Raw genomic sequence first — 14030 nt, 5'->3', positions numbered from 1 at the left:
TCATGACCCATTCTCAATCCAAATGAAGCTTTTCATAAAGCTTTTCCTTAATCCAAGATTAAGCTATTCTTGAGGCCAAATTAATGGTTTTTTGCTATGCTTTTAGTTTATGCACATTGATGATTCAATCCATTATGGATTGATGACCCAATTAGAGACCATTCTAATTATTTTCTTAATGATCCAATTAGAGACCATTATGGATTGATGATCCAATTAGAGACCATTCTAATTGTTTTCTTAATGATCCAATTAGAGACCATTATGGATTGATGATCCAATTAGAGACCATTCTAATTATTTCTTTAATAAAGAGCTTTATCCCTTAGAAAAAAAATTGAGATTTATCAGTCATAGTAGCGGAGCTATGGCAAAATTTTTATAGAAATTACGCATAAAATAAATTCATTCAAAGCATAAAAAGAGGACTTTCTACCATATTCTAGGAACTATCATCCTAGATTAATTAAAAGAATTTTATCATGCATAGAGATGTGGATGTTTGCATGTAGATGTAGATGTATAGATGTAGATGTGGATATGGAGGTGGATGGATGCATGTAGATGTAGATGTATAGATGTAGATGTGAATGGAGATGTGGATGTATGCATGTAGATGTAGATGTATAGATGTGGATGTGGATGTATACATGTAGATGTAGATGTATAGATACGGATGTGGATGTGGAGGTGGATGTATACATGTAGATGTAGATATATAGATGTAGAGGTGGATGTGGAGGTAGATGGATGCATGTAGATGTAGATGTATAGATGTAGATGGGAATGGAGATATGGATGTATGCATGTAGATGTAGATGTATAGATGTAGATGTGGATGTGGAGGTGGATGGATGCATGTAGATGTAGATGTATAGATGTAGATGTGAATGGAGATGTGGATGTATACATGTAGATGTAGATGTATAGATATAGATGTGGAAGTGGAGGTGGATGGATGCATGTAGATGTAGATGTATAGATGTAGATGTAGATACGAATGGAGATGTGGATGTATGCATGTAGATGTAGGTGTATAGATGTAGATGTGGATGTAGAGGTGGATGTATGCATGTAGATGTAGATGTATAGATGTGGATGTGAATGTGGAGGTAGATGTATGCATATAGATGTAGATGTATGGAGGTGAATGTGAATGTGGATGTAGATGTATGCATAGAGATGTAGATGTATGTATGTAGATGTGAATGTACGCATATAGATGTAGATGTATGGATGTGAATATGCGATATGTGATGTGAGGGAATCTGAAGTGATGAGATAGAAATGATGTGATGGGATGAGTATACATATAAATGGAATATGGAATAAGTAATGTAGATTGATGAGGGATAATGTGGAAAAATGAAAGTTAAAATAGAAATTGTATTGTAAACTGTTTGTAAATGCTGTTTGTAAATGCTGTTTGTAAATGATTGTTTTATGTCAAGAATGCTGGGGGGAGCATTTTGACCGTCTTGTGATTAAAGTCGTGATGGTAAAGTTGCAACTGCTGACGGGGAGTCAATGAAGGACGTCTCGCGTAGCAAGGTCGGCCGAGGTCTTGACCAGCCTCGGTGCGATTAAAATGGTGAGCTTCCGGTACGGTGGATGAGGGGCCAAGGAAGCGGCCTATGCGTGAAGCGCTAGGTTACCTGCGAAGGATCCTAGAGGGTGCTGACCATACGGTGCTCGGGCTCTGGGTCGCCTAGGATACCCACGCGTGCGTCGAGGAAGATATTGGAACAGAGTTGGAGTTGTTTTCGGAATCGGGCATGGATCTGGTTGATTGACCTTGCTGGTCTTCAATGGATGAGTCCATGGCCCCTTATATGGATCTGTTGGTTGATCTTGCTGATCTTCAACGAGAGTCCATCTTGATAAGTGATTATATTGCCAAGTATTAAAGGCTAGGAACTATCGAAACGGCCCCTGAGCGTTCTAGTTGCCAATGATGCCATATATACTCTGATGAAGGAATGATGGAAAATTATTAAAGGCTAGGAACTATCGAAACGGCCCCTGAGCGTTCTAGTTGCCAATGATGCCATATATACTCTGATGAAGGAATGATGGAAAATTAAGAATCAATGGGATAAATTGGAAGATGGTGATCAATGATACTATGGTTTTATTAAAGGATTGTTTTAAACTGGTTGAATTTGGTTGGAAAAAAGGCAATTTCATATTGGGTGTGTGAGTGGTGTGACTAGTTTTATTTTGCATGAACATCCGGCTAGGGGGCCTTGGAACTCTTTTCCTTGGTACCCGGGACAAAACCTAACCAAATTTTTTAATTGGATCCCATCACTACAGTGGTTGGGCGGTTGGCTAACCCATGGGATTGGATGGGGTTAGGCTGGACTGATGGATCCGTAAACCGAGACTCAAACTTTTGTTTTTACGATAGAAAAAAAAAATAAAAATAAATCCCGGACAGTAACTGTTCTATGGATAGGAATCAACGGCTGTGCCTCTTGAATGGGGAAAAAAGCGTTGATCCCAATGATCCAAGTGCAAGTTTCTTCCTTGAACTGACTAAGTATCTTATAGATGTAATCGGATCATCTCGATCAGAAATGATCTTGACTACGTTAGAGTAAAAAGTTATCCTGGTGGAATCGCCCGTGCTTTCCGGTAAAGGAAGTTTTTCCGGGTTCGGTTTTGGAACAACCGACGGATTAGTCTCTTATCCGGATATCCGTGGGCGAGGCCCCGAGAGTGTGGGACCCCTGTCCCACGCGAGAAGCGCTACTTCCGCTACCAGTATCCCGAATCCGTTGCTCGGTGGGAACAGGGATCTTACACTTGTTGTTGAAGGACATGCACAGTCACCCATCTTTGATGAACATTATAAATTGGTGATGCTTTGGTGCTGAGGTTTCCTTCTTTGTACAAGATCAGGGGACTTTTCGATGTGCTTGGGAATCCAAGCTTTGGTATTTCCTTGGTAGTACCCTTGTGCTTGCAATAATCGTTTTGGTACCCACACTTGTTGAGATGTTGGAGTTCTTTGAGGAACTCGCATAGGCTTTTACGGACGGTGCTGTGGAATACTTTTATTTTTCCTTGGCCTCTGAGTGTTGCGTTGAAGAAGAGGCTTTAATGATCGAGGCACCCAAATTAGATTGGTGTCTTTATAGTAGCCTTGGGCGCGACAACTCGAGGGATGCACTACTAATAACCCTAGGTATCACATGCATTCAAGAGTATTTAAAAAACCCCTTACCTAAAATTTCCCCTCCTGAAAGACCATATTAGGGAGTTTGGAAAAATCCCAATTGCCATTTTGCAAGATTATCAAAATGGGGGCACAGTGAACCCTTTTAAGATTTTGTCAAAACCCCCTCATGTCACATATTGTTGGAAAGATCTTGAAGAGTAGGTTCTAAATCCATATTCTCCGATAGCTTTGGACTTGGTATGCTCAAGATACACCAAAAAGTAGATTGAAAAGAAAATTCCCAAAGTAATAGGATTTTTTCCAAAATCCTTAATATGGTCTTTGGGCCAATAAAACAACCCCTCTTTACTTATGAACTAATGGTTTTTTTTTCTAAAGTTGAACTAAAAACCCCCTCCTATTAATGTAATCTTGTTAACTTTTATCAATGTATCTAATTAAAAAACCACTCCTGTTTTTTGAACTCACTTGATTTTGCTTGTCTTGGTGGAGTTTTGTTTTTGGTGGAAGTGGAAGGTTGTGGGCATTCCTTTACATTGGTTGCCACGCTGAGGCTACTACAAGTTTCAGACTCATGGGCGTTGTACATGAGCAATCTAAATCACACCTAGTCCACACATCTCTGGATAAAACATAGGCTAAAATGGGGTGTCATAGATGCGTAATAAATCATCATAAGAGCACTTGGCCACTCATCTACAACCATCATTTAGAGAGGTTAACCCTTCAAAAGTAATTGATAGACATAACTTTCAACAAATGTAAATCCCTCTATTACGGGGTAGTTCATCTCGTTGGATAGATGGTATCCCTTACTCGACTGGCCCTTAGCTTAGTTTCATGAAGTTGTTGGTTGTTTGGGAATTTGGCTACTCGATGTGGCCCACCGCAACCATAGCATTATAAAGGTCCTCTTCTCATATTTGAGTTTATTTCCTTGCCCTTCCACTGTACCATGGTTTGAAACATAGGTACTAGCATGTTATTGTGTAGAACATAGTATTCTGGCGTGACCTCACCCATGTCCTCGTAGTATTCCACAACACTAAGTTCTAATTCCCGCACCAGTTCAACATCTTTTGATGGTTCTTCAATCACTACTTGCTTGATCTTAGCCTGTGGTGGTTGTGCGGTAGAACTAGTGGTGGCAAGGGCAAAGCATCTTGTTCTGTGTCCCCCTAGGTAAGTAGGAAGAGTTGGTTGTCTAGTAGTTGGCAGAGATCTGCATAGGTGGTGCCGGAAAGCCAATGGGGCTCTATTTGCTGGTAGTTGTGCCACATTTTGAAACCTTGGGAATCTACACATTGATGTGTCATCATTTCCCAACTTTACACAGTGCTTTTACACAGTGCGTACAATAAAGTAATGGTCTTGCCCTTAACTGTGGACATTCAGTGGTGGTATGATTTAGTCTGCACATGGAGCACCACACCAATTCCCTGCGCAGGTAAAGGTGACTATGCCCATGCCCCGACGTCTCTCTTCCTTCCCTGACCTTTAATTTTTCTAATATGGCATTGCTGAGCTCATCCACAGTCATATGTTTGACTTTCTTACTTCGAGTTCCAATTTCTTGGTGACTCGAGACACACGAAGTCGTGGTTGCTGCAGATGTTTTTACATCTTTGGGTTGTGGCAATTCTAACATATTATTCTTCATATTCGATTGCCAATTTGTAGCATGCATCAAGAGTAGCTGGTCGAGCTAGTACTAGGTAATCATGCATTTTATGGTCTCTAACCCCTCTCCTGAAACAAGGTAACAATTGATCATCTATCAACCTTTCCCGAAGTTTGCATCTTGAATTTAAGTGCTTCAGGTGAGAGCCATAGTCTCTCATCGAGTCATCTTCCTTTTGTTTGATGTTATGTAGTTGTGCCACAGGGCTCCATCTATCACCACTACGGGAAAAAGTGGGCACAAAAATATTCTTTAATCTTGTAAAATTAACCTTGTCCTCATGCTAGAGAGTTCTGAACCACTGATGAGCTCTAAGGTCAGCGAGAAGGCATGTATCATGGTCACATCACTGACCGGTCCGCAAGTTTCACATGTAGATTCAAAAATCTCTACATGTTGGATAGGATCCCCATCCCGTGAGAACTTTTGGACAAGTTTTGAAATGATATGGGGTTTCATCTAGGAAGGTCGGGGTTCTAGAGTAGAGCCTAGTTCCGTGACCATCCCCCTACCTATCTCTCTTACCATATTTAACATGTCTACCCTTGTAGCCACATTAAGGTCCATGGTTGGATCGTTTTTAGGCCTCTGGGGAATTTCTCCCCCCCTTCCTAGACCTCGTCTCCTACTTGTATTTATTGGATCTTCTAGGTATCTCAGGTTCATGGACTAGTCCATTTGTGGTACCCTGGTGGAATTCCCCATTAGTTGCCCGCCCCGCTGTGTGTCTTTGTGTGTAATTAAGAGCTCCATATCTTGTAAGAATGTAGGGTGATTGATCATTAGTTAAATATCCTTCTTGGTATAGAGTCGGTTCTCTACTTCTACAGCCAAGTTAGCTATGTTACCTGCTTCTTCTCTGGTTGTAAACCCTTCCTCCATTCTGGATTCGTCATTGATGGGTTCTAAGCTTGGAATTTCTCCATTACTTCTACCTGTAGTAAGTTCAAGTTCTTTTCATCGTGATTGGAGTGGGTTAACACTTCCTATCTCTTTCTCTCAGCTCTTGCCCTACAATTAGACATAAAAAAAAGCATGGTTTAGGCAACACATTACCTCATCAGCTTGAGTCCCCAAAATGGACTCATCCAAGCATACACCTCGTGTACGCATCCATGCCCACAATTGTGAACGAGGGGCTCTATAACCATAGTCATATTCCTACTCATAATCATGCCCAACAACCTCCCTCTACAAAAAACAAATAAGAAAATATACAATTATTTCTAGAAAACAATTTAGTACAAAACGAAATGAAAGTAGAGAAGAAATGATACGAAGCGAGCAAGAAACGAGGATTTCTCACCAAAGCCGAAGTGCAAAGCCCCTCACTTCTGTAGTCGAGAAACACTCGCCACCGCTTGTTGTTGAAAAGCACCTAGGTGCTTTCTCCACGAAACTGCGTGCGAGCCTCCACTCCTCAGCCATACACACGCTAGGATTCTCTAAATTATTTTTTGCTACTCTCTTGATATTTGCTCTCCTATTAGAGAGAAAAATCTTGATGCGCTGCTTTATCCACTCCTCGGAGAAGCACAGACCCGCATGTGGCACGTGGAACTCTGACTTAAGCACATCGATAACATATTGCTTAGAAAGTTCATCTTGTGATTTTCACTTTTTACACGAACTCCAGGTTTGCAAGTTCATGCATATGATTCATGACTTGCTTTCCTCATGCATCCACCCCACAAGGGCACCATTTGCATCCACGGTGTATGGTAGGAGGCATGAATCGAACGTCGGAATGGGTCTCTTGGGGGCTGGCTCATAATGTGTAGATGATGAGCCCCCTTGTTGGGGAGACGCATCGGGAGACCTAGTGCTGCTTTTGCCAAAGCAAAAGTAGCCAACTCCCCCTCGCTAGCATGTCTACCACCCCCCCAGAATCCCTACTACATCGTCATGGTGGTGGTGAAGATGGACGTGGGCGGGACGTGGGCGGTATCGCTGGGAAAGTGCGAGACTTCTGGCTGGAGAGTTGCTTCAAATCCCAGCAAGAAAACACAAACACATAGCTCTTCAAGGAGCATAAGACATCTCCATTTTTGATGAAATATACATGTGCTAATTCACTTCAATACATCCCCAAATTTAGCTTGATGATTGCACATAAATTGTGTGCCAAGAGCATGACCAGTTCCAAGCATAGTTCTCCTGACTCTTTTTCCAAATGCCTCAAACCAATCACATGTAGGCATAACACATTCTACAAATGATTTCCATATACATGTGACCATTCACATCACATATTTCATATATTGCCAACTCCATCATTTCAAGATATCTCTTGATTTCATGAAAACCTGCTTTTCAGATTCCAACAACTCACAAAGCAAAGATGACATATGGCATATGTACAACATATTCATGTGATTCTAGAAAACTCCATGTCTAGCAATCCGAAATCCAACCGAGTAGAAAGTAAAATCCAAATTCCAGGAATCTTTGTATTTTGATGCTTTCTTATTTCAAGACTCTCCAAAGCAACAAAAAAAAACTACCCAAAACCTTCCCCAAAGCTTTAAAGGGGTAGTGTATTTATCCCAGGACTACACGAATTTTTGGAAATTGTAAGTAACAAAAAAAAACAACTAGAATTCTTATCTTTGAGTAAAAAAAGAAGCGAATGCTCGAATTTTTGCTTTTTCCTTACTTTGCTTCACTGCAGTATGCACCCAAACCAGTATTCATCATGTATAGTAGGATTTTTGAAGATCATCTCCCTCAATAGCGCTTCATTTCTCCTTTAATTCTAACCGCAAGATGCCTTTTACAGTAGTCGTCCTCAAAATTTTTGAATCACTGGTCAATTTTTGCTCTGGTTCTCATTTTCCTGCACACCCCCTTCGATATGTGCTGTTTTCTGGTTTTTCTCTCTTTCCCCGCAAGAGATTTGGGCGCCCTTCACTTTCGCAGCTAAAATTTCGAATTTCCCCCGATTCGAATACACTGCGCCTCCTTTTTTTTAGCTTATTAATCGGATATTCCCTTAAAAAAAAAACCTTCGTGTTTGTTGCCACGCAAGCCACCTTCGGGCTCACTTGAGCCGCAAGCCACTTCCGCAGATCAGCATGCACCTCTTGAGCTTGGACAGGGGTTGCAACCTTGCCGGTGCTTATAGCCCAAACAGGTTCATACACAAGAACAACATTACTCCAGTCATCGATTTTTCCTGCAATAGCTTTAGCTTGCTCAGAAATGACAGTTAAAGTTTCTCCAGATTCACGTTGCTCAAGTGTTTCACCAATACAGGCAATGACTTTCAGTCCTTGGCTGAGTGCATAAGCCACCTTATCAGCAACAAACTCATTAGACTCTTTCAGCAACAACCGCCTCTGAGTGTCCAAGTATGACCCAAGGAATGTCTAAATTCACCAACATTTCAGCACTGATTTCCCGTGTGAATGCACCACCCTTTTTTAACCCAAGCATTTTGGGCAGCCACATCAAAATCAGGACGCAATGTACTCTTTACTAGTGGCAAGAAAACAAATGGAGGACTGATCACCACATCAACTTTATCTTTGGGAGGCACATCCGCCCCATTGAGAACAATAACGATCTTCTTCACCTCTTCCACAGTTCCATTACATTTCCAGTTGCCTCCCACGAAGAACTTGCGAGCCATGGAAACTCCGCTCTGTTCTTCTTCTTCTTCGTTCTTCTTAACACACAGAAAGAGCAGGCACCACCCCTTTCGCTCACGCACCCGATCACCAGTCCAACTTCATGGCCTTGAATTCCATATGACCACTTATGGAAACTCTGTTCTTCTTCTTCTTCGTTCTTCTTAACACACAGAAAGAGCAGGCACCACCCCTATCGCTCACGCACCGGATCACCAGTCCAAATTCATGGCCTTGAATTCCATATGACCACTTATGTCCAGACATTTGGGTCTCACCACAGTATGCTTATCATGTGCATACAAAAACCGCTTCAAACTAGCCATCTATCATCTGTAGCTATTCCGGATGAAAAGTACCCACCTTGGGTGCTAAAAAGATCTTAAACTGTAGCTCCTATGCAAAAATTTCCTTCTAGGAAGTTGTTCATAGCATGTCTGACCACAACTCTTCAGTTCATCACATACCCATCAAGCACTCCCAGCTCCTGCTATTTGCCCTCCAAAATGGCTCCTTATTAGCCTGTGCACTTCACAAAAACTCACACATTTCTCCACTGTTTGCATGGCCTTCAAGCATGCATCTGCCCAGCAAAAGACTGCCCTTTTCCTCCACTAAAAACATCACACTATCCAAGTGTTAAAAACACCTACTACACCCGTTATGTACACAGGCTTTGAGACCTGACTCAGTCTCAGCTCGTTTTATTGAACCTCATTTACAATATGAACATATGTACTTAGGCATCATATAATGACTCAAGTCATGGCACTTAATCCCATGCATCTGGATTTGCATTTAATGGCCTCATATGCATGGTTTCACACCATAGACCTGCCATGGCACGACAACGTGCGTGAGTGCGAGTGGCTCTAGTAGAGGAAGGTGGTGTAGGCTCATCACACCCAAATCGTGAAGGGCCTACACCACTCGGCTCTGTACCTATCAAAGGCTTGGTCTGCCTTGACTGAGCAAGTGGGGTAGATTGCCCCCACGGCTCGACTGGCCAAGTGGGGTAGTCTGCCCCCATGGTGTCGTACGGGCCCCGGCTGTAAGCCCGCCTGTATATAAGATTAAAATATATAGTCAAATAGAATGCATACATCCTCTGGTATGTGCCAAATCATCATCAAGATCCACATATATCTGGATGTTGTTTTCATTTTCTACATTACCAGGAAGATTATCCTCTTCCTCTTCAACCATATCCATACTATCACTGTCAAGCCTTTCATCCTGAGTCTCTTGTGAATCAAAAGGATCACTGTCATGCCTTCTTTTAAACATCTTGATCCTTTTGCCTGCTACAAGATTCTTTATCTCTGCTCCATCAAGCTCACACAGGGTATACGTGGCATTTCCATGCACATGCTTGACAATGTAAGGGCCAAACCATCTTTTTGCAAACTTCCTTTGCACAGTAAACTGGTTGTCAAGACTACTATCATACATTAGGACCCAAGCACCTTCTTCAATAGGTTTTGGCCGGAGTTTGTGTCTTCTATCAAATCTTTCTTTATTTTTCAACCTTGCATCTTTCAAACGAGCTTTAGCAAGCTCTACATCTTCAGGCCTCCTCTCCAGCTGCCTTATTCGCAATGCAAGGAGGTCTTCCCTGTTCAATCCTTCCACCCAGGGTAATACATTCCAAGTTGGAACTACTTCTTCAACTGGCATTACTGGCTTCTGACCATACATTAATTCTGCAGGCATGTATCCTATCACTGAGCTATGAGTTGTACGGTCAGCCCACAAAGCATATGGTAGCAGCCTTGGCCACTCTCGCATTCTTTCTCTGCATGCCTTAGCCAAAGCTTTAATGATTGGAGGATGTCCTCGCTCACTTTTACCATTGCCCTCAGGGTTTTAAGCACATGTTAGGGACAGTTTGATGCCAATTCTAGAGAAGAATTCCCTTGCTTCTTCAACATCTAGCTCACCCCTATCAGCTGTTATTTTCCCAACACAACCATACCGGCAAATCACATCTTCCAAGAGAAATTTGCATACTGTTTCCGTACTCTTTGTTCTAAGAGCACGCCCTTCTACATGATTTGTCAAATCTTCTCTTGCAAGTGCTATGTACCGCATCTGCCAAATTCCCAAAGGCATTGTAACTCGATCCACTACCCATTTGTAGTGCATGGCAGGTGGGTAGGTTGGTTGCAAGCCATCACGATGTCACACATTTGAGTACATTTGACATACCATGCATGTTTCCACATATTGGGAAATATCCTTGTACATTCCTTTCCACCAATATCTTTCCTTTATTTTGGTAAAGGTGGCCCACACACTTCGATGTCCAGCCCAGAGACTCTCATGGAATTCTTTCATGAGCTCCCCTTGAGTCTCTTTATCACATATGACTCTCTGTGGCATAGCATTCCTCTGCTTAGGATGCTTCCACAGGTACCCATCCTTTAGAAAATACCCATATGCTTTTCTGCGAATCCTCTTAAATTCTGAGTCAGACCAATTTTCCAGTCTTGTCAAAGTACTCAAGTATTGACCAATAAGCAACCAATCTCCTTCATACATTTCCTCAGTAAAAGACTCAAGTCCATTTGATAAGCAAGTATGGTCCCCTTTTGCATATGCAGTAGTATAGAATCTTGTACCTACATCATCAATGTCACTAATCATCCCTTCTTCATCTTCATACCTGGCTCTTGATAGCATATCTGCAACTGGGTTATCTTTTCCTGCAATATGCTCAAACTCAGGATTTAGTGACTTGATATAGGCAATCCACCTAAGCATAGCAATATCTGGAGTGGTGCAACTTGTAATCATCCCAAGGAGTGACAAGCAATCAGTTTCCACAAGTACAGATGCCCCAATAAGATATTCTTTTTCACATTTTAGAGCAGTGACTATTCCCCATAATTCCCTCTTGATCTGCAGATATTTTCGCTGACGAATGCTTAATACCTTTGCTCCAAATCTGATTACATACCTGTGATCATCCTCATCATCTTTGTGAGATCCCTGTTCCCACCGCGCAACGGATTCGGGGTACTAGCAGCGGAAGTAGCACTTCTTGCGCGAGGCAGGGTCCCACACTCGGGGCCTCGTCCACGGATATCCGGACAAAAGACTAATCCGTCGGTTTTTCCAAAACCAGACCCGGAAAAACTTCCCTTATCCGGAAAGCACGGGCGATTCCACCAGGATAATTTTTACTCTAACGTAGTCAAAACTCTTACTGATCAAACAGATCCAACTGCATCTATAAAGATACTTGGTCAGATCAAGGAAGAAACTTGCACTTGGATCATTGGGATCAACGCTTTTTTCCCCACCAAGGAGGCACAGCCGTTGATTCCTATCCATAGAACAATTACTATCCGGGATTTACTTTATCTATCGTAATAACAGAAATTGAGTCTCGATTTACGGATCCATCAGTCCAGCCTAACCCCATCCGATCCCATGGGTTAGCCAACCGCCCAACCACTGTAGTGATGGGATCCAATTTGGAATTTGGTTAGGTTTTGTCCCGGGTACCAAGGAAAAGAGTTCCAAGGCCCCCTAGCCGGAATTTCATGCAAACATAAAACTAGCCACACCACTTACACACCCAATATGAAAATTGCCTTTTTCTTAGCATCAGCTAACTTTAAAACAATCCTTTAATGAAACCATAGTACCACTGATCACAATCTCCCAAATTATCCAGTTGATTCATAATTTCCCATCATTCCTTCATCAGAGTATCTATGGCATCATTGGCAACTAGAACGCTCACCACCTGTCCACACAGGGGCCGTTTCAATAGTTCCTAGCCCATAATACTCAACAATATAATCACTTATCAAGATGGACTCTCGTTGAAGATCAGCAAGATCAACCAACAGATCCATATAAAAGAGCCATGGACTCATCCGTTGAGGACCAGCAAGGTCAGTCAACCAGATCCATGCCCGGTTCCAGAAAACAACTCTTACTCCTTGTTCCAATATCTTCCTCGACGCACGCGTGGGTATCCTGGGCGACCCAGAGCCCGAGCACCGTATGGTCAGCACCCTCTAGGATCCTTCGCAGGTGACCTAGCGCTTCACTCATAGGCCGCTTCCTTGGTCCCTCATCCACCGTACCGGAAGCTCACCATTTTAATCGAACCGAGGCTGGTCAAGACCTCGGCCGACCTTGCTACGCGAGACGTCCTCCATTGACTCTCCGTCAGCAGTTGCAACTTTATCAGTTAGGTCTCCACGACCTTAATCACAAGACGGTCAAAATGCTTTCCCAGCATTCTTGACATAAAACAGCCATTTACAAACAGCATTTACAAACAGTTTACAAATACAATTTCTATATTAACTCTCATTTTTCCACATTATCCCTCATGCAATCCACATTACTTATTCCACATTTCATTTATATGTGTACTCATCCAATCATATCATTTTCCATCTCTTCACTTCAGATTCCTTCACATCACATATCATATATTCACATCCATATCCACATCCATACATCCACATCCACATCCACATTCACATCCATACATCCACATCTACATGCTTATCTCCATTTTCACATCCTCATTTATACATCCACATCCCATATCCACATTCATACATACACATCCATATCCACATCCATATCCGCATTCATACATACACATCCATATCCACATCCACATGCATACATTCATTATCACGTCCTCATTCATACATCCACATCCACATACATACATACATACATACATCCACATCCACATCCACATTCTCATTCACATCTATACATCCATATCTACATGCACATTCACATCCATACATCCACATCTATATCCTCATTCACATCCATACATCCACATTCATGCATCCACATCTACATACTTATCTCCATTTTCACATCCTCATTTATACATCCACATCCCATATCCACATTCATACATACACATCCATATCCACATCCACATGCATACATACATCCACATCCACATTCCCATTCACATATATACATCCATATCTACATGCACATTCACATCCATACATCCACATCTATATCCTCATTCACATCCATACATCCACATTCATGCATCCATACATCCACATTCATACATCCACATCCACATCCACATTCACATCCATACATCCACATCCACATCCATACATCCACATTCATACATCCACATCCACATCCACATTCACATCCATACATCCACATTCATACATCCACATCCACATCCACATGCATCTTATCATATCTTATCACTTCCCATATCTTTTATGCATACCTCTATGCATGAAATTCAATTATGCTAAAAGTAACACTTTTATAATAAAATATTCAACTTTTATGCATACCTCTATGCATGAAATCCAATATGATAAAAGTAACACTTTTGATATAAAAAAATTATCCTTTATGCATACTTCTATGCATGAAAATTAAAAATGATAAAAGTAACACTTTTGATATAAAATTTTTTCCTTTATGCATCCTTCTATGCATGAAAATTAAAAATGATAAAAATAACACTTTTAATATAAAAAAAATTTATCGTTTATGCATACTTCTATGC

General features: G+C 41.6%; 1 pseudogene; it reads right to left on the bottom strand.

Annotated features, from left to right (window-relative positions):
- Nucleotides 1–5864: 5864 nt before the first annotated feature.
- Nucleotides 5865–8557, bottom strand: LOC147621003 (triosephosphate isomerase, cytosolic pseudogene; annotated as a pseudogene).
- Between the last annotated feature and the right edge of the window lie 5473 nt (nucleotides 8558–14030).

This window comes from Cibotium barometz, chromosome 31 (genome assembly GCF_041138505.1).
Source record: "Cibotium barometz isolate CiBa-2024 chromosome 31, ASM4113850v1, whole genome shotgun sequence".
Lineage (NCBI taxonomy): Eukaryota > Viridiplantae > Streptophyta > Polypodiopsida > Cyatheales > Cibotiaceae > Cibotium > Cibotium barometz.
The sequence above is the reverse complement of the archived record's forward strand: the minus strand, read 5'-3'. Positions and strand labels throughout refer to the sequence as shown.